This window comes from Thamnophis sirtalis, unplaced genomic scaffold, assembly GCF_051295495.1.
Source record: "Thamnophis sirtalis isolate CommonGarterSnake01/CBP01778 unplaced genomic scaffold, rThaSir2_p1.2 scaffold_2, whole genome shotgun sequence".
NCBI lineage: Eukaryota > Metazoa > Chordata > Lepidosauria > Squamata > Natricidae > Thamnophis > Thamnophis sirtalis.
Window position 1 is genome coordinate 139,599,590 of NW_028261382.1, and position 22,492 is coordinate 139,622,081.

Consider the following 22,492-nt stretch of genomic DNA (forward strand, 5'->3'; position numbering starts at 1 on the left):
TACAAAGCATGATTCATTGTCATAAGCTTCCTTGTTTTTCTGTCCAAATTGTCCAACTCCATCTGGGTCCAGTCAATTATTCCTGCAGAGTATCAAATCACAGGTATAGCCCAGGTATTTATGGCTTTTATGATGTTTCCTCCATTTAATTTGGACTTTAATATCTTGTGAATTCATCGAATGTACTTGGCTGAAGTTAATTCCTTGACTTTATTATGCATTAAGTCAGAGGCCTCTAAAATCCCCAAGTACTTGTAGCCTTCTTCTGGTTTTACTGCCTTTATCATTTCTTCATTCTCAAGTTCTATTCCATCATCTTCTATGACCTTGCCTGCTTTGGTTGCCATTGTTGCACATTTGTCAATTCCAAACTGCATACCAATGTCTTGGCTAAATTCTTTTGTGCTTTCAGTTAATAAATTCAGTTCATCTTTTGTTTTACTAAACAGCTTCAAATCATCCATGTACACCAAGTGAGAAATTTTCAGTCCTTTCTTTGCAAGTTCGCATCCACAGTTCATCTTCTTCAAAATGATTATCAGTGGTAGCATTGAGAATATAAAAAGTAGGGGGTGAAAGGTGAAATCACCCTGGAAAATGCCTCATTTAATTTCAATTTCACCCAGTTCTTCTTCATTAGCTATAAGCTTCATTTTCCAGAGGTTCATTGAAGTTTTTGTATGTTGCTGCTGATGCCAAATATTTTCAGGCATTTCTTGATCCAGCTATGGGGAACTGAATCAAACACTTTCTTATAGTCTATCCAAGTCATGAACAGATTGGTTCGTCTTTTCTTTGAATTCTTTAGGATTAGCTTTTAATCAGCAGTTGGTCCTTTGTTCCTCTTGAATTTTTGCAGCATCCTTTCTGTTCTACAGGAAGCAAGTTATTTCTTTCCAAGTATCCATAAATTTGGTTTGCAATGATACCAGTAAAGAGCTTGTATGTTGTTGACAAACAGGTGATTGGCCTATAGTTTCCAGGGTCCTTTCCTTTTTCTTTATCTTTTTGGATCAAAAATGTCCTTCCAGTTGTCATCCATTCATCATTTTCAAGTGTTTTTAAGATCTGGTTCATTTGGGCTGCCAATCTTTTGTGCAGCCCAAATGTCTTGTAAGTGCCTTTAATCAGAAGCCATGTAACTCATCTGGTCCAGGTGCATTCCAGTTCTTCACTTTTCTTGACTGTCTTTGCACCATTTCATTTGTTATTTTCACAGCTTCCATTTTATATATTTTAATAGAATCCTCAATCTGTTTGATCCATTTTGCATTTCCGTTGTGGTTCTTGTTGTTTTCCCACAAATTCTTCCAGAATTTCCATCTCCGCTTTTAAAGCTTTTATAAAACAACAACGACAACGACGACGACAACAACAACAACTACTACTACTACTACTACTACTACTACTACTACTACTACTACTACTACTGTAAAGACGAAGCATGGAAAGCTAAGGCTTATAATGAAGAAAGGCTTGCCACAAAAGTAAAAAATAACAACAAAAAAAGCTTCTTCCAACATGTTAAAAACAAGAAAAAAGTTAAGGAAACAATTAGTCCATTGCTGGGAGAAGTGGCAAGAAGGTGACAAGCAACAGGGAGAAAGCAGAACTATTTAACTCATGTTTTGCATCTGTCCTTACACAAAGGGATAAAACAGTCCAACCTATCAAAAACAGCACCACAAAAATCAGATTAGGAACACAAGTTGAAATAGAGAGGAAAATCATAAGTGAGCACCCTAGACAAGTTCAAATCACAAGGACCAGATGGATTTCACCCCAGGGTTCTGAAGGAACTGGCAGATGAGATCCCCGAACCACTGAACTATATCTTTCAGAGATCCTGGAGCACCGGGGAACTACCAGAGGACTGGAAAAGAGCTGATGTGATTCCCATCTTCAAAAAAGGAGAAAAAATAGATCCAGGAAACTACAGACCTATCAGCCTGACCTCAATACCAGGAAAGATTCTGGAAAAGATAATCAAGCAATGAATTAGCGAACACCTAAAAGTAAACAAATAGCCAAAAGCCAACATGGGTTTGTCAAAAACAGATCATGCCAGACTAATCTTATTGCATTCTTCGAAAAAGTGACAAAAATAGTGGACCAGAGGAATGCCATTGATATAGTTTATTTAGACTTCAGTAAGGCATTTGATAAGGTAGACCATAACCTACTACTAGATAAAGTAGAAGAATGTGGGTTAGACAGCATCATCACCAAATGGATTCGTAACTGGCTGACCAGCCGCACTAAACGTGTAGTCCTCAAGGTGCATCTACATGGAGGGAAGTATCCAGTGGAGTACTCCAAGGCTCTGTTATAGGCCCAGTACTATTCAACATCTTCATCAATGATTTGGATGAGGGACTAAATGGGGAACTCATCAAATTTGCAAATGACACCAAGCTGGCAGGAATAGCCAACACTCCATAAGATAGGCTTAAGATACAGAAGGATCTTGACAAACCTGAACATTGGGCACTATCTAATAAAATGAAATTCAATGGTGAAAAGAGTAAGGTTCTACATTTAGGCAAAAAAACCCGAAATGCACAGGTACAGCATAAGTGGTACCTTGCTCAATAGTAATAACTGTGAGAGGAATCTTGGAGTCCTAGTGGACAACCATTTAAATATGAACCAGCAGTATGCAGCACCTGCCAAAAAAGCCAACACAGTTCTAGGCTACATAAACAGAGGGATAGAATCAAGATCACGTGAAGTGTTAATACCACTTTATAATCCCTTGGTAAGCTCACACTTTCAGTTTTGGTCACCACGATGTAGAAAAGATGTGGAGACTCTAGAAAGAGTGCAGAGAAGAGCAACATAGATGATTAGGAGACTGGAGACTAAAACATATGAAGAACTGTTGCAGGAAAGTTTAAAGTTAAAGTTAAAGTTTAATAAATTTATATGCCGCCCAATCCTGAAGGATTCCGGGCGGTTTATATAAAAACAATTTAAAAGAATACTAAAAAATTTAAAATAGAAAGACAAGGCAAGTTAAAAAGACACAACATGCACTCAACCTTAGTGGGGCTGGCCCTCATTCAAGAGATGAACAGCCCCAGGCCTGCCAGAACAGCCAGGTCTTAGTGGACTTTCTGAAGGCCGAGAGAGTGGGGAGGGTCCGGATCTCTGGGGGTAGATCATTCTGTTGCAGCAGATTGAGGTTTGTAATCTATTTAGGAAAGACCAAGACTCGAGACCATGAAGGTGAGAGAAACAGGTTTATTTGATGCATCGAGTTCAGCGTGTTCACACATCAAAATCTGAACTGCCTGGGCTCTGCCCAGGATGCTACTTTTATGCTGTGCATTGTGCATTCTCAAGGCGTTTCCATACAAGAGACAAACATGACATTTCAAAAAGGAGAAGTTCACTTTGGAATGTTACAGAGAAGTACATAAGAAAAATACAAAAAGAGAAGTTCCTATAATGTCTTCAGCTGTTAGCTATTTTACCTCTGTTCTATCTGACACCCAAGCCTGGCTTCCTGTGCCCCTCCTTTACAGGGTCTTGCCACACTGTTCAACACTATTTTTAATACTTATGAGGAAATCAGAAGTCAAAGTTGGAACTCCAGGGCACTAGAATGAAGAGCCAAGCTAATATGAATTTATAAGGTCCATTCTATTAAGAACACTTAACCTGGCCAACCACTGGTGGGTTTATCTGTGCACCCCCTCCTGCATCAGTTCCATAGGGCCGGGCAGCTACAGAAAAGGGCCTCCCCCGAGGAGCCGCCACACAACATTGTCTAGTTGATGGCACCCAGAGAAGACCCATCCTGTGAGATCTTATCGGACGCTGGGAGGTATGTGGCAGAAGACGGTCTCGTAGATATCCAGGTCCTAAGCCATGTAGGGCTTTAAAGGTGATAACCAGCCCCTTGAAGTGCGTTCAGAGACTGATCGGGAGCCAGTGCAGCTCGTGGAGGATGGGTATAACATGGGTGTATCTTGGTATACCCAGTATCGCTCGTGCGGCTGCATTTTGGACCAGTTGTAGTCTCCGAACACTTTTCAGGGGCAGCCCCATATAGAGTGCATTACAGTAGTCAAGTCTTGAGGTGACAAGGGAGTGAGTGACCATTTGAAGTGCCTCCTGGTCCAGGTAGGGCCGCAACTGGTGCACCAGGCGAACCTGGGCAAAAGCCCCCCTGGTACAGCTGAGCAAATCTCCCCTGGTCACAGGAACTGGGTATATGTCTAGTTTAATGAAAAGAAGGACTAGGGGAGACATGATCGCAGTGTTTCAATATCTCAGGGGTTGCCAGAAAGAAGAGGGAATCAAACTATTCTCTAAGGCATCTGGGGATAGAACAAGAAGCAATGGGTGGAAACTATGCAATTTAGAACTGAGGAGAAATTTCCTGACAGAACAATCAGTGGAACAGCTTGCCTCCAGAAGTTTTGAATGCCCCAACACTGGAAGTCTTTAAGAAGATGTTGGATAGCCATTTGTCTCAAACGGTATAGGGTTTCCTGCCTAGGCCGGGGGTTGGATTAGAAGACCTCCAAAGTCCCTTCCAACTCTGCTATTGTAGTGTAGTGTAGTGTAGTGTAGTGTAGTGTAGTGTAGTGTAGTGTAGTGTAGTGTAGTGTACCTTTGTGACCCTACATAATCCTTCTAATTTCCTATAAGTCACTTAGATTCATACCAATTAAACTGACATAAAACTTATCTTTTATATTAAATATCTCAATAAATCTTAGTGTCACTGCCCCTTCATTTAATAACCAAGAAAGAAACCACTCAACTCCATCTTCCAGAATTAAGTGTACTTTTACTGATTATAAATGACGAGAAGCAAAACAAAGCTGAATCTGAGTAAAAGGGCGCAAAAGCAATAGATATCAATACATGATTCATTCCCCTTCCCTTGGTACCCCAGTCCATAGTCCAATCATAATAACTGTCAGGTGGGAGACATCTTCCAAAATCATCATCAGGTTGGAATGCTGGACAGTTGGCCTCAGTGGGAAACTCCCCTCCTTCCACATGCGCAAAGAGATGGTGATAACAACCCCCAATAAGCAGTCCTTCAGCACAGACCAAATACCTCCCCAAATACCTCCCCAAATACCATGCCCTCCCTCCCTGTTTCAATGGCAGCCAAAAAGCAGCAGCAAAGCAGAGGCTGACATCCCGCCCTCCTCCAGAAAAAGACGTTCACATCTGCAGAAACGAAAGAACACAGACAAACAAACGAACAACATGACATAGAAGAAAAAAAGGAGAAGGGGAAATAATAAAAAAAAATGAAGGGAGGTCAGGGTTTGTCTGGGTCGGCAGAGTAGAACTTGCGGAGAAGTCGAGGAGCCCTCACCTAGGATTTATTGACCCATTCCGCATGAGAGGGAGGGAAATCCTTCCAAGCCACAAGATACTGAATTCAGTTCCTCTGTTTTCGAGAGTCCAAAATTTCTTTAATCTCAAAATATTGCTCACCCTCAATCAGAAGCAGGGAAGGTGGAGCCGGCAAAGGAGCCCTCAACGGAGAAGTGTGTTCCGGCTTTAAGAGATTAACATGAAATACAGGATAGACACGGTTGAGATATTTAGGCAATTGGAGACGGACGGAGACAGGGTTGATAATAATCGGAAACAGGCCAACATACTTGGGACCCAACTTCTTAGACTTTTGAGAGGTCTGAAGAAACGCCTCAGGAGTGGGGTGGCATACAAACTAAATAAATATTCAAACATTCAAACTTGGTGGATAAATATACACAATCACCAACTTTGTACTCCTTCGGCTTCACCCTCTTTTTATCCGCCTGTTTCTTGTGTGCTTGATGTGCAGCATCCAGCGCACAATAAGCCAGAGGCCACATCTCCCGGAGGCGGTCACACCACTCGGAAAGGGACAATACTTGTTGTTTCTCACGAGGAATCTCGGGGATAGGCACAAAATCATGTCCGTACACCATTCTGAAAGGCTTAAATCCTGTGCTGCTGTGCACTGAGTTGTTATATGCCACCTCAGCATGCGGCAACAATTCCATCCAATTATCTTGCTGGTAGTTGATGAAACAGCGGAGATATTGCTCCAGCACAGAATTGGTCCTCTCACAGGCACTGTTAGTCTGGGGGTGGTGGGAGGAGCTTAAGCCCTGGGTGGAGCCAATTAATTTTAGAAACTCCTTCAAAAACAATGAGGTGAACTGGACCCCCCTATCCGAGTTGATGCGGTCCGGTACCCCATGCAGACGATAGATATGTGTGATGAACAGCTTAGCCAGGGATTTCGTGGATGGGATCTTGGAACAAGCAATAAAGTTAACTTGCTTGGAGAACAAGTCAGTGACGACCCAAATCACTGTGTTCCCTTGACTTTCTGGTAATTAAACAATGAAATCCATAGAGACCTCCTTCCATGGTGCCTCAGGGTGGGCTACTGCCTGGAGCAATCCCTGAGGTTTTCCTGGTGGGCGTTTCGCTGCAGCACAAGTGGGGCAACTAGCCACATAAGATTCAATGTCCTTTTTCAATGAGAGCCACCAAAACTGCCTCTTGATGAGGTGCAGGGTTTTCACAAAACCAAAGTGTCTGGCCATGCGAGAGTCATGAGCACGTTGAAGAACCATGGCCCTTATAGCTGCGGGAACATATAATTTAGCACCAATTCAAGCAAGGCCATCTTTCATGGTGCATTCATTCGTATGTTGTTGGAACCACTCATCATTTGCAAGAGCTCCTTTGAGCTTTGTAATGAGGTCTTGTGAGACTTCCAACTTGGAAGCTGCCTGGTTTCTGGTGACAACAGGAGTGGCCAGACTTCTTGTAGGTATGACAGCTGGACAACACTCAGTTTCAAACTGTTATACTGTGGAAGTCTGGACAAAGCATCAGCCATAAACTTCTTCCCTCCCAGGATATATTTCAAAGTGAAATTGAATCTATTGAAATGCTGTGCCCATCGGATTTATTTGGGAGACAGTTTCCTGGGGGTTCTTAATGCCTCCAAGTTTTTGTGGTCAGTCCAAACTTCAAAAGGGTGTTTCACGCCCTCTAGAAAATGATGCCAGGTCATCAAAGCCCATCGAACAGCAAAATCTTCCTTTTCCCAAATACACCAACGTCTCTCAGTTTCTGTTAGTTTATGAGAGGTGTAAGCATAGGGTTGCAACTTCCCTTGTGCATTCGCTTGAAGTAGTACCGCCCCCACTGCAACATCACTAGCATCAGCTTGGACCACAAAAGGTGCGTCCATGTCTGGGTGTTTGAGGACAGGCTCAGCTGCAAACAGATGTTTTAATTTCTCGAATGCAGCCTGACATTCCATAGTCCAGTTCAAGGATTTACTAGGTTTTGGCTTCTCCCCCTTCGACTTCAGGAGGTTTGTAATTGGCAGAGTGATCTTGGCAAAAGAAGGAATAAATTGACGATAGAAGTTGGCAAAACCTAAGAAGCTTTGCAACTGTTTATGGGTGCGGGGAGCTTTCCACACGGTGACTGCTTTCACTTTTGCTGGGTCCATTTCTATACTCTTGTGGGAGATGTGATAACCCAGGTAATCCACCTTCTCCTGATGAAATTCGCACTTGGACAATTTAGCATATAGTTTTGCTGCATGAAGCTTTTTGAATACTGTGCGAACCAGTTTCACGTGTTCGTTACATGTTTCCATGTAAATAAGGATATCATCTAAATAGACCATCATGCCCTTGTAAAGGTGGTCATGTAAAACCTCATTAATTAATTGCATGAAAACAGCTGGCGACCCCTGCAGTTCAAATGGCATAACTCGAAACTGGAAACAGCCAAGAGGGCAATTGAATGCAGTTTTCCACTCGTCCCCTTTCTTAATTCTGACCCGATAGTATGCATCCCACAGATCTAACTTAGTGAAGATCTTCCCCTTTCCCAATTGGGCTAGCATGTCTTTCATCAGTGGTAAAGGGTACACATTTTGGGCACAAATTCCATTAAGGTTTTTAAAATTGACACAGAGACGAAAGGAGCCATCTTTCTTTTCCCTGAATAAGACTGGAGCTGCCACCCAGGGCCTAGCAAGTTCAATTAAACCCCTTTCCAAATTTTTGTCAATGAATTTCCTTAATTCATCCATTTCTCTAGGGGTTATTGAATAGATTTGGGCTTTAGGGAGTTTTACCCTAGGCAGAATATCAATGGTGCAATCGGTGGGCCTGTGAGAGGGCAACTTATCAGAAGATTTCTCACTGAAAACATCTTTCAGGTCCCAGTATTCTTTTGAGATTTTCTCCTTCCCTTCAATTTTCTCCTGCCTTCTGGCTGCTAGTTTGGGGCCTGTTTTATCTGATTCTGGAATCCCCTCTTCCCCTTCCAGGGGCATGGCAGACCGAATGTGCAACCAACCATTCCTCCAATTTATGCGTGGGTTCCATTTACGGAGCCAGGGTAATCCCAATATAAGGGGCCGGTCCATCCCTGGTGCTACAATGAAACTTATCATCTCTTGGTGGGTCCCCATCCACATTTCAATAGGTTCAGTAACAAAATGAGCAGGGCTTCCCCCCACAATAGAACCATCTAATTGGCAAAATGCAAGTTTTTAGTCTTAATCCCATTTTCTCAACTATTTCCGGGCTTATAATGCATCGTGAGCCACCAGAATCCAAAAGAGCAAGAATTTTCTCTTGCGTGCCAGAGGAGGGCACTCTAAGCTCAACTGGGACAGTCATGGGCCCCGACCAGAAACTTACCCAGCGTTCAGTCTCATCAGAATCACTGTCATCAGATGAGCTGGAGTTTTGTTTTCTCCTACTTCCGGGTCGAAGCATCAAGAAGGCTCCTCCCCCATCAAAGCTGGTTCCTTCCTTCTCCTGGGTGGTTTCTCTAGCTTTTTCTCCTTCTGAGGGGGTAGGGTGGTTTGGCTGATCCTGACTTGGCAATTTACAGCACTCCTTTCCACAGCGGAAGCACACGGGAGGCTTGGGTTTGCCTGTAAATCCTCCCTTTCCCCCTTTTTGCAACTTTGGAAGGGTTTTTTTGGTGGGAAGTAGGGATTCTTCACTCTCTCCTTCTCCCTTGTTATAAAGTCTGGCTAAATCAATTTCCACATCAGTGGCTGCCTCATACCAGGGCTGCAATCTACGGGGGGGGGAGGAGCTCCTGTTCAGACATTGCTGGTAAACCTCTTTGTTTAAACCATCAGCGAAACGGTCTAGACCAACCCCTCATATAAGCTGACAGCTCCTGAAATTCTTGCACATACTCAGCCACTGATCTTTTCCCCTGAGGGTTGTAAATTTAATTCTCGCTCTGCGCTCGGTGAGAGGGTCATCAAAGTGCTTCCTCAAAGCTGCCATAAATCCGTTAAAGTCTCTTAAGAGAGGGGAGTCATTATTATATAGTCCGACCATCCAGTCAGCTGCTTTTTTTCCCCAGAGCCATTAATACTTACTTTAGCTTCATCTGATCCCAGGTCTTGACTATACATTTGCATATAATTCCACACCTGAATTAAATAGCCTGAGTTCTTTAGGGTCTCCAGCTTATTTCACACTTAAAGGAGGAAACTTAGCCATTCGGCGTTGGTGATGGCTCCCCCCTCTGCTATTGGAATGTCTCTAGCCGCAAGGAGTGGGGTCGGCGCTGGGTCATCTTGTGCAATTCCCCCTTCGCCCCCCCCAGCCTCTATTAAACTAGGCAAAGTGTACCTTCTCTATGCTTCCTCCTCAGGTCCTCTGTCCACTCCACTCTCTCGAGCCCGGGCTTTTCCCAGGCTCCTTCAAGAAGTTTCATGGCTTGGGACATCATGAGATCTTCCTCTTCAGGGCCACACCAGTCAGCTCCTGGTTTTCTGGGTCTCCTCACCGTGATCCCAGTTAATGATTCTTCAGATTCCTCTTTCTGTCCCACTCACCAAGTCCACCTGGGTCGAACAGATGGTTCCTCCACTTGTAGTCAGCCAACATTTCCATCAAAGAAGGAGCAGTAGCTGCTCCCATGTCTTCCTCTTGATCACTGCCATGGAGGGACATTTTTTCTTTGAGTGCACCTCCCTCAGAAGGTGTTCGCTCCAGGATGGGTGCAAAGTGAGATTCAGCTTAATGTCACTGCCCCTGCATTTAATAACCAAGAAAGAAACTACTCAACTCTATGTTCCAAAATTAAGTGTACTTTTACTGATTATAAACGATGAAAAGCAAAGCAAAGCTGAATCTGAGTAAAAGGGCGCAAAAGCAATAGATATCAATACATGATTCATTCCCCTCCCCTTGGTACCCCAGTCCATAGTCCAATCATAATTCACCCAACTGTCAGGTGGGAGACATCTTCAAAAATCATCATCAGGTTGGAATGCTGGACAGTTGGCCTCAGCGGGAAACTCCCCTCCTTCCACATGTGCAAAGAGATGATGATAACAACCCCCAATAAGCAGTCCTTCAGCACAGAATGATTCCCTCCCCAAATACCATGCCCTCCCTCCCCATTTCAATGCCAACCGAAAAGCAGTAGTAAAGCAGAGGCTGACACTTATGATATTTTGGTCATTGTAAAACATTTGTAGAAGACAATTTTGATATTCTGCTTACTTTTCTAGAGTTATTAACAGACACATACAATGTATGATGTCTATATTGTGCCATACCAAAACAATGATAATTGATGAGTTAGTATAAAATGTAAATGCATCAGGTTTTAAACAGTTACTGAACAGAAACATTTGGACTTTAAAGGTAATCCTTCACTTATAATCAGAATTGGACCCAAAATTTGAGTTGTTGAGCGAAGCAATTTTTAAGGAAACACCATGTCACCACTTCGCTCAATGACAATAACCTAACTGTCCTCAATCGAGTCCGCTCCACTAGCAGGAGCCAAGGAATCAGAGACGTTTCCTGATTGGCCAGCCATCCGACAGCAGACAGCAGGAACACTGCTGCTGTGTTAGCCGGCAGTCAGCATTGTTAATAATGTGTTAGCTATTTGCTCCAAGCCTCACCTCCATGTCCCTTGTTCTGAGAATAGAACAATTGGCGACAAGGGTGGAATTCCAAGGCTGAAGTAAAAGGAGAATGTGCTGGTCATCTCAAAGAGAGCTGAATAAATTGAGCTGCAGAACCAGGGTGAGACATAATACCACTAGCTAAGGCAACACTGCTGAAGGCACCAAACTGAGAATGGCAGCACTCCAATTCTTCCCCACAATCAACCTGCTGTCAGAAGTGTGGGACACTTACTTTGACAAATTTGAGTGTTTCCTACTGGCAAATAACATAGCAGATGTCCCCATTGACAGAAAGCAGGTATATTTTTTAACATTTTGTGGCACTGATGTATTTGAGATAGCCAGAAATTTGGTAGCCCCAATGAAGGTATGTTCAGTGCCATGGGAGACACAAATAGCTCTGGATGAAGCCCGCACCTCAGAGCTGTCAAATAGATCGGCCACAGAGATTCAACAAATGAATAATTCTGCTGGGACTGCTAAAACTGAGACAATCCACCACGAAGAAATTAAGGAGAATGAGGTAGCCTCTGACAGGAAGCGTGATATTCATAGCTTGAATCCAGTCAAGGGAAAGAAAATTACCTCAGAAAAAGTGTTCATGACTAATGGGTGCCTAAGCTGTGGGGGAAGCCATCTAAGGTCCAGCTGCCATTTCAAGAACACATCCCATCTGTGCATTGGTATTGCCAAAGGGGAAGATTGTTTTAAGCCTCTCTGAATGTATTATTGGTCAGGCCAATGTAGATTTGAAGAAAAAGATTTTCCTCACAGTGTTGCTGGAAGGAAAGCCATGCAAATTAAAACTGGATACAGGTTCTGCTATGTCAATAGTGTCGTGGAGCACACTTAAACAGGTGGTTGCACACATCTCCAAATGGAGACTAACTCATTCCCGTCTTAAACTGAGGGATCATCAAGGAAATAGCATCTCTATTATTGGCACTGGAAAATTCAGGGTCCAATTCCAAAGTTTTCTTGGACATCTTCCCCTTATGGTTGTGGAAGGTAGCCTACCCAGTCTCCTTGTTTTAGATTGGTTTGGGGCATTAAGTGTTAGCATTTCAGGTATCCACACGATCGCTGAACCTGCCATGTCAATGCTTTCCAAGGAATTTGCCTCTGTGTTTGAAGACAGCCTTGCTGAGTATGTGGGCACCCCTATTTCTTTTCAACTTGACCCAGACATCACACCTATCTGGTGTAAACCAAGATTGGTCCCATTTTCCCTTAGACCTAAAGTGGACACTGAAATTGATAAGTTGCTGAAGCAAGGGGTATTAGAACTGGTAGATCACACCCACTGGGGCATCTCCATTGTAACACACATAAAACCTGATGAGTCTGTCAGATCGTGTGCAGATTACAAATGCACAATTAATTTAGCGTTATAGCAAAGCGCCTACCGGTGCCGGTGCTTCAGCATCTGCAGCATACCTTGGGAAGTGGAAAATATTTGCTAAGCTGGATTTGGCCCAGGTGTACCAGCAACTGCCTGTGGATAAGGAAACAGTGGAAGCTCACACTATCGTGACTCATAGAAGGACATTTAAGTGCCATAGACTGCAATTTGATGTAAGTGTGGCACCAGGTGTATTTCAATGCCTTATGGAATGTATTCTCCAGGGTATTCTGGGTGTTGTCCCTTACAACATCCTGGTATCTGTCCAAAATTATGAGGAACTAATGGACAGATTGAGGATACAGCCCTAATTCTCCCTTAATGTGATCATTAAGTGTCGACATAAATTGTTAACTGGATTACTGCCTCCTCAGAATAATGGGATGGGGAGAGGACACAGGCTTCCAAATACACCCAGACATACTGGGCTTGGTCTTTATCCCATAGGGGAGGACATTGTATGTATTGTTGTTTCCCAAGATTTGAGATCCATTCCTGTAGCCCTCTTTGTTGTCTCAGGAATGTTCATACTTGTTTTTGATGTTTTGTACCACTAAACATGAATATTATTCATTTGTATTTTTCTAATGTTATTGTTAGGAATACAATGATCCCAATATGTAAATATTTCAGGTAGTCAACAGTTACTCTGCTGACCAAAGGATTGGACTTTGGACTTTTCAGGTCATCTTTCACTTACAATCAGAATTGGACCCAAAATTTGAGTTGTTGAGTGAAGCAGTTTTTAAGCAAACACCATGTCACCACTTTGCTCAATAAAATAATCCTAATTCTCCTAGTTTTGAACATTAAGTGAGTAAAGAAATTCCGAGCCTCCTTGGAATAACAGGATGTGGAGAGAACACAGGCTACACCCAAGCATACTGGGCTTGGTCCTTATTCCACAGAGGAGAACACTGGTGTGTACTATTGTTTCCCAAGGTTTGAGATCCATTCTATATCCCTCTTTCTCCTCTCAGGAACATTCATATTTGCTTTTTGATGTTTTTGTACCACTAAACATGAAAATTATACATCTTTATTTTTCTAATGTTATTTTTAAGAATATAAATATCCCAACATTTATGTGCCTAATATTTCTGGTAGTCTATGGTTATATATAAAGTTTGTCTTTTTAATTTTAAAAAATATGCCTGAAATTACTATGTTGACCAAAGGATTAAGTCAATTCCTTCTTCATCCAGTTTTTCAACCACAGAAATAAGGGAGTTTCTTGACTAGTTGCTGAAGCATTTTTACAAAAATGAATTATACATAAATTAACACTTTACATCCTGTTTTCCATTCAAATTCTATTAGATTCAGTTGCAGCTCCAAGATGGACATGACTGCTGGTTGACCAGAAGAATGACGCTGAGAGTGATAGTAAGTTCCTCATACTTGAGAGACCGCCTCCTGCCAATTACCTCCTTACGACCTATTAGATCACACAGATTAGGCCTCCTCCGAGTTCCATCCACCAGTCAGTGTCGACTGGCAACTACGCGGAGGAGAGCCTTTTCAGTAGTAGCTCCGACCCTTTGGAACGATCTCCCCGTGGAGATTCGTACCCTCACCACCCTCCAGACCTTCCGCACAGCCCCCAAGATCTGGCTATCCCGTCAGGCCTGGGGTTAAATATTATAATCCGTCCCCTCCTGAATGATGAATGAATGTTGCTTCTATTTTTAATTACGTATTGTTATTATATGTCATTGTGTGTACTCCCTTCCCTATACGTTGTAAGCCGCCCTGAGTCCCCTCAGGGAAAAGGGCGGCCTATAAATAAATTTATCTACAATATACAATCTCATCCCTCCCTAAAGAATAAATTAAGATGTACTTACTGTGCAGTATTTTTCCATGTCACTTAGCTTGCAGTGCCAAAAATTTCTTTGGCTTGTCCCATTTTTTGCTCTTGATATCATCTGGCAGATTGCCAAGCATTTTCCATACAAAAATTATTGTATTGTATAGATTCATTAGAAAAAATGCAAATGCAAATGGATAATATAAAATTATCAGAATTACTATCAAAGTTAAGAGATATATGATAAAGCCTGCACATCCTTCCAAAACATAAGTTGACCAGATGGTAAATTCATTTCCTAAGGTATAATATATATTTTCCTCAGACATGTTTGAAGTCAGACTATATCAATAGAAATCCATTCACAAATAAAGTATTTCTTCCTGGAAAAGAAAAATAAAAATACAAGCAGACTTTATTATGAGCTCTGGGAGAACCAGCAGAATATCAGCTGACATTGCATACAAAATAATGACACTTTCAAATAGCCTTTTGGAGAAGGTTGGGCTGAGAGATGGTTAAAAAAACCAAGGCTTAGTACAATCAATCTGATTATTGATCCTTTTAATCAAACATTACTGGGATTGTTAAGAGGCCTTTTTTTTAACCAACCAAGAAAGAAAAGGTTTAAATGACCAGCCAAAGATGTCTATTTAGGAAGGATTCTTGATTTTAGAAACAACTTGTTGAATATTGTGCACATAGGACAATTCTGGACACCTTTTCTTCCTCTGCTGATATCCATTCTTTTCCTTCAACTTCAATGCCCTTTATTTTTTATGAAAAAGAAATCAAGTTCAGATTTTTTGCAAGAACCCCACTTTTCTTTTCCCTCTGCTAACACCTGGTTAGTATTGATTGGCATCTCCAAGGCTACAGCTGTTTCATCTTCAGATGAAGAGAGCAAGGACACTAGTTATATTTGAAAAAATTAATCTTCTAAAATTTTGGCAAATTAACTTCAAGACCATCATCACCAAGAATTCCAAACTACTCCTCTTGCAATTCTTTCACAGAGAAAATATCAAGGATGAGTAAAGTACACCATATCATTCTCCAAAGAATTTCCATTGTGCTCCTTTAAACATAGCAAGTGTTTTTCTTCCACTTAATAAAACTCCTTTAAAAATGAGCATTGGTTATAAACATTACATTCTACAGAGCTGAAGAAGCTTCTTGGATGAGAAGTCAAAAGTCTTGAAAGAAAAACCAGAAAGTCCAGTTGCCCCTTGAAAAAGCACCTTTCTGACTTGACATTCATAAGAAATATAAAGAAGAGAGGGAGGAGAAATGTGAGTGGAATCATCCATTTTAGAAACAACTTGTTGGTTATTGTGTACAGAGGACAATTCTGGATACCTTTTCTTCCTCTGCTGATACCCAACAGTTACTAGGTGTGAAAACCAACATAGGTTACACAATGTTGTAAAAAGAATATGTGTAACTTGCCCCTGATTTCTTAATAAATGTTTAGGTGTGGCCTTTCTATTATTTTGATCTTCTTTCTGATAGTCTTGATTTAGTGAGGAGATTATTTATTTGATTGGATGAAATATTCATGTGTTCTTCTTCCACAATATATTGTTGATATTGAGTTTTGTTGTGTAGCACTAAAAAATGTTGATCCCTTCTCCCAAGGGATTACTTATGCTGTAAGTAAACCAAGGATTACACTACCATCTAGATTCCTCAGATTGTGTTCTACAAACAAATTCTAGATCCCAATTCATATTTTTACATTTTGTATAGTGTAATAGGACATTCTGGTGGGGCATGGCATGTTCCAAATACTTACTATATTTTTCAGACTAGAAGACACTTCAGATTATAAAACACACCCAAATTTTTAAGAGGTAAATTTTTTAAAAAAGTTTTTGCCCTTCCACAGGAGCACTCTGTAGGCCTCCCAAATCCTCTGCATGCCCCCTTTTTGTGAAAAAGGGACATGCAGAGAGTTTGAGAGGCCTGAAAAGGGTTCCAGGAGACCAGGGAGGGAAAAAATATGATTGGAAGGGGGGGGGGATTGGGAGGCGAAAAATGGGGCCATTTTTTTTTGCAAAAAAAGTAGCATGCAGAGAGCGTGAGAGGCCTGTAGAGTTCTTCTGGGAGCTGGAGAAATGAGCAAAAATCGTAATGTTTTTGCAGAAAATGGGTAAAAAACAGTTCATTTTCTGTGAAAAGGGGCAAAAAAATGGTTCACGCAAAGAGTTTGGAAGGCCTACAGAATGCTCTTGGTGTCTTCTACTCTTAAAAATGTTGTAGTTATTAATTTACAGGTTTATGCAATATCCATGGATATATCTGAGATTCTGCTTGTCAAATCAAATCCTACCATTACCTTTTAATACTTTTTCACAGTTATTCTAATTCAGGGATGTCAAACTCAATTTCATTGAGGGCTGATGAAGGGTTGTGTTTGACCTCAGAGGAATGGGAGTGGGCAGTGGCTAGGGGGGGAATGGCGAGCTCAATCTCACTGATGTTGGGGAGTGCTCTGAGTGCTCTGCCAGAGAAAATGGTGTCCAAGCTCTGTTTCCAGCTCTGATGGCTTCCTGCAACCCTCCCTGACAGCAAAAATGGAGCTCAGGATGGACCACTTGCGGGTGTCAAGCTTTGTTTTGGCTGGCAGAAGCACTGTGAGATGGTCCTTTGCTGTTTCCAGGGTGGAAACTTTTTCTTGTAATTTTGAGGATGGGGTGCTTGTGGGTGGGGTGGGCGTTGCCACCTCGACATCACACATGTCAGGGTCCGGAGCAGTTTGCCAGAGAAAATGGGGTCCTGAGTTCTGATTTTGGCTGCCATGGCCTTGTGCAACCTTTTGCCAGAAAAAATGAAACTCAGCAGGGGGAATGCACTGCCCTCATGAGCTGTGTTTCCAGCTGCAATGGCCTCCTGCAACCCTCTGCCCACAAAAATGGTGCTTGTGGGGACCCCTAGCAGGCGTTTCAAGCTCTGTTTTCACTGTCAGAAGCACCGCGGCTCGTCCTTTGCTGTTCCCAGGGTGACTCCATGGGTCAGATCTAAGCATCCGGTGATCCAGCTCCAGCTCCCGGGTCTTGAGTTTGACACCCTGTTCTAATCAATTATTGCTGAAACATTGTAAACTTTGTAAAAAAGATTTAATAATTTTAGACATTCTTAGCACAACTTTTCATCATTTTTCCCGCGTCCCGCCCGGTTCTCAAAACCCCCCACTTTATTTTGGGGTTCGCTGGCTCCCCCGCCCATCAGCTGCCACTAGCTCGCTCGTTAGTTCCCCCATCTATTTCTAAAAATCTAAGCCAGCCCAGCCTGCCGCTCACTGATTGGCCTGGACTCCAGCCAATCAGTGAGCTGGCTGGGATGGAAAACGCGGCGTACTTAAAGTTTTCCATCCCAGCCAGCTCACTGATTGGCTGGAGTCGGCTTAGCATACCGCATGAGTCGCAGGAGTCTCCATTTCATTTCGCCTTCGCAGCCGTTTGCTTTGTTTTGCTGCTTCACTGGTGAGTAAACTGGGAATTAGTAACCTGTTAGTGAAACAGCTGCTGCCGCCATCCTCCCCTTCCCTGTGTGCGAGAAAGGTGCCCACTTGCCAAGCACCGCCACACTGGTTCCTTCGTGCCCCTCCCACCCCTCTGCCTCCTCAGACCTCCACGCAAGAGCGGCAGAGCGAACGAGCGGCCACGGCCGTCATTTTAAATGATGCTCCGCTCATCCCGCTCCGAGCTGGGAAAGGGGCACTTTGGCAGGGCTTCCACAGCACCCCTAAGGACCGTAGCGCGAAGTCGTCGTCGTCGGCTGCTGCTGCCGCTGCTGAGGGCCTTTAGTAACCTGCGTAGGGTTAGTGAAACAGCTGCCGCCGCCCTCCTCCCCTTCCCTGTGTGCGAGAAAGGCGCCCGCTCGCCAGCCCACACCAGCCCACTAACCCTTGGGCTCCGGGGGCAGCACTTTCCCAGCTCCGCCGCTGCCACGCTGCTTCCTTCGCGCCCTGCGGAGTTTTCCCTGTGTCTGCCAGGTCGCGCCCATCCTGTGTGCGAGAAACTCCGCAGGGCACGAAGGAAGGCGCTGGGGAAGTGCTGCCCCAGGAGCCCAAGGGTGGGCAGGCGGACTGGCGAGTGGGCGCCTTTCCCTGTGTCTCCCTGGTTGCACCCGTCCTGTGTGCGAGAAAGGCGCCCGCTCGCCAGCCCGCGCCATCCCGCTCATCCTTGGGCTCCGGGGGCAGCGCCTTCCCAGCTCTGCTGCTGCCGCGCTGCTTCCTTCGCACCCTGCGGAGTTTTCCCTGTGTCTGCCAGGTCATGCCCAGCCCCTCTCAAAAGGATTCGTCCTGCTTCCTCTGCTTCTTCTTCTTCCACCTCCTCCTCCTCCCCGTCCATGGTGGAAGCCACAGGATTGGGCAGCAGAGAGAGAGAGAGACACAGAGAGAGAGAGAGAGAGAGAGAGAGAGAGAGAGAGAGAGAGAGTTCCGTCCCGCGAGGAGATGCCCACCGAGCTGCAGGTCCCCCCGCCGCCTTCTTTCCCTCATGGTTGCTTCCCTTCTTTCAACTCGTGGTCGCTTCCCACCACTGGCTGCGCCTCGCTTCCCACCATCCCGTCATCGCCCAGCCACCACCGCCGCCTCCCCTTCCTCCCTCCCTCCCCCTCGGACTCCTCTTCCAGCCCGCACCGCCTCGGCTTGGAAGGGCCGGGAGAGAGAGAGAGAGGGAGAGAGAACGAGGGAATCTCTCAGGGCTCGCCGGAGCGCAGCTCCTTTCCCAGAGCGAGGGCGGCGCGGGGAAGACAATCCGCCAGAGGAACCTTCCGAAGTAGAGGCGGCGGTGGCAGCTGGGCATGCGCTGCTCTTTCCCTCCGCGCCCTTGTCCTCTGTTCCCAAGGAGTCCCGTCCTCTCCTCCTCCCTCGGTCCTTCCTGCGGCCGCCTCGCCAAAATCTCGCTCTCCCTCCCCCCACTTTGGCCGTTGCTGGCCATCGCCCAGCCGCCGCAGCCGACCCGCCTTCCTCCCTCCCTCCCCCTCAGACTCCTCTTCCCGCCCCCGCCGCCTCGGCTTGGAAGGGCCAGGAGAGCGAGAGAGACAGAGAGAACGGGGGAATCTCTCAGGGCTCGCCAGAGCGCTGCTCCTTTCCCAGAGCAGAGAGAGAGAGAAAGAAAGAAGGAGAGAGAGAAAACTGGGCGCCCGAGCCCTATGCAGCGGGGAAAGAGAGGTCGCCACCCGAGGCTGCGACGGGTTTTGCGATTTTGACAGATGCCCATTCCCCTCCCCGCACAGCTCCCTTCTAGGAGAGCTATGTAGATCCCTTCTTCTTTTCCTTCCCCCCTCTCTCCTTCCTTCCTCTCCTTCCCACTCCTTGCAAATGGCGACGGCGAAATCATAGTGATCCGAAGGGTTTGATGGCTGGCACAATGAAGGTCTTCTTCATCTCCTTGACCTCCGCAGCGTCCCTCATTTTCCTCCCCTCCCCCACCCGCAGAGCCTCATCCCCTCCCTCCCCTCCCCCTACAAGGGATCTACAACCCATGCGGGCTATCTTTTGCGGGGAGAAGAAGAAGCGTGCCGAGTCCTAAGACACTGGCGATCTGGGGCTTCTGTAAACAGGAACTGGGCTTTGGGGGAGGGGGGATGTGCAAAGCCCCATCCTCTAATGCTTCCGGCTCTTCTAAAGAAGGGGGTGGGGGGCTTGTGCAGACCCCTCCCCCTATTCCCGCATCTCCTTGCAGGAATCCCCAATCGCCAGGGGCATCGGACTCCAAATCCCATCGTAGCAGCCCCCAATGGCCAGTGTATTAGGACTCCAAATCCCATCGCAGGAATCCCCACTCGCCATGATCGTAGGACTCCAAGTCCCATCCCATCTGCTTCTAGATCTCCCTCGCAAGCTTCAGCAGCCCCGATGACAGCTGGGCACGCATCTTCTTCTCCACACGCCCCCCTCTATTATTTTCCTCAGTTCTCACGCCCCGGCGGGTCTGCACAAGTTCCTCGCCTAGTTAAGCGCGCCTTGGATCCCAACCCCAGGGCACCTTTCCACGGTTGGCCAAGCACCTGCTCTCCCCATAAAAGGTAGCCTCGCCGCCGCCTCTCTCTATTCCCTTTGCCCGCTGTCGGTTAAGAACAAAGCCCATGGTGGGGAAGCTGCTTGTTTGTGTGCCCGGGATTCTTTGGGGGGTGTGTGTGTGATTGTCTCCAGCTGAAGGAGCGGAAGCAGGAGGAACGAACCTCGGAGAAGCCAGGGAAAAGATGCAATCCCCCCCCAAACTTCCCGCCTGGGTTAAAGTAGAGCCTCGGGATGCCTTCATATGGAATCTCCCCCCTTCCTCTCGGCTTCCCAGGCGCTCCCGCCACCCAGCTGGAAAGGAGGAAAATCGCCTGGTTGGGGAGAATCAGTGAGCCGGCATGTCCTCCGCACCCTTAAAATCCCCATTCCCTCTCCACTCCAGGGGTAGGATACTATAAAATCCCTATTCTCTCCCTACTCCAGAGGTAGGATACTGCAAAATCCCCATTCCCTCCCCACTCCAGGGATAGGATACTGCAAAATCCCCATTCCCTCCCCCCTCCAGGGGTAGGATACTATAAAATCCCTATTCCCTCCCCACTCCAGGGGTAGGATACTGCAAAATCCCCATTCCCTCCCCACTCCAGAGGTAGGATACTGCAAAATCCCCATTCCCTCCTCCCTCCAAGGGAAGGATATTATAAAATCCCTATTCCCTCCCCACTCCAGGGGTAGGATACTGCAAAATCCCCATTTCCTCTCCCCTCCAGGGGAAGGATAGTATAAAATCCCCATTCCCTCCCCACTCCAGGGGTAGGATACTGCAAAATCCCCATTCCCTCCCCCCTCTAGGGGTAGGATACTGCAAAATCCCCATTTCCTCTCCCCTCCAGGGGAAGGATACTATAAAATCCCCATTCCCTCCCCCCTCCAGGGGTAGGATACTGCAAAATCCCCATTTCCTCTCCCCTCCAGGGGAAGGATAGTATAAAATCCCCATTCCCTCCCCTCTCCAGGGGTAGGATACTGCAAAATCCCCATTCCCTCCCCACTCCAGGAGTAGGATACTGCAAAATCCCCATTTTCTCTCCCCTCCAGGGGAAGGATAGTATAAAATCCCCATTACCTCCCCACTCCAGGGGAAGGATACTATAAAATCCCCATTTCCTCAATGTGATCACTGTCTGTGATCTGGTTCATGATGGAAGGAGGCAGGAAAGCGCGGGGTACCGGAGAGCTCACCCAGCTGTATTTCTTTCATTAATTTATCCATTTCAGCACAGTCCATAATTTTTTCTGTATAATTTTTCCGTATAAAATTTTTAATCAAGCCCCCCCCCCCCCCCCCCCCGGTCAAAGGTGTTCCTCTTTACCAATCTGAAAATCTGGTCACCTTACCCATACTGGAACATGTTTGAATTGCTTTCTCCTCTTTTAATATATCTAAAGATTTTAATTGTAGTGGCCCTTCCAGACATACTTTTGAAGAAGTAAATTAAAAAAAAACTTTTTGCCCTCTCACAGAAGCACTCTGTAGGCCTCTCAAACCTACTGCATGCCCCCTTTTTGTGAAAGAGGAGATGCAGAGAGTTTGAAATGGCTTCAAGGGAGAGCAAAAATATGATGCAAGGGGGGGATGTTGAGAGGCAAAAAACAGATCCATTTTTTGCAAAAAAAGAGGAGCATGCAGAGAGTATGAGAAGCCTGTAGAGTTCTCCTGGGGACTGGAGAGGGCAATAAATGAGCAGAAAATGCAATGTTTTTGCAGAAAATGACCAAAAACCAGTCCGTCTTTTGTGAAAATGAGCTCCTTTCTTTGCAAATAACAGGTATTGCAGAGGGTTTGGAAGGCCTACAGAGAGCTCCTGGGGGGCTTGGAAAGGGAAAAACAACCCCATTCATGTGAATATCGGGACCATTTTTCGCTCAGCCCGCAGGAGCACTTTGGAGGCCGCCCAAGCCCTCTGCGTATCCATTTTTGCAAAAAATGGGATGTGTGGAGGTGGTATTTTGTGAGGCCAAAAATGTTGTATTCAGTGTATAAGACGCACCCAGATTTTCACCCTCTTTTTTTGAGGGGGGGGGAAAGGTGCGTATTATGCTCAGAAAAATACCGTAGTTATTAATCTGCAGGTTTATGCAATATACATGGATATATCTGAGATTCTGCTTGCCCAATCAAATACTATCATTACTTTCCTATATGGAGTCCATGGCATAAATGGCCAAATAAGTACATTAACTTAGTTTCTCCAGCTTTTTCAGCTATTCTAATTCAGGGATGTCAAAGTTGATTTCATTGAGAGCCTCATCAGGGGTGTGTTTGGCCTTGGGCAAATGGGAGTGGGCTGT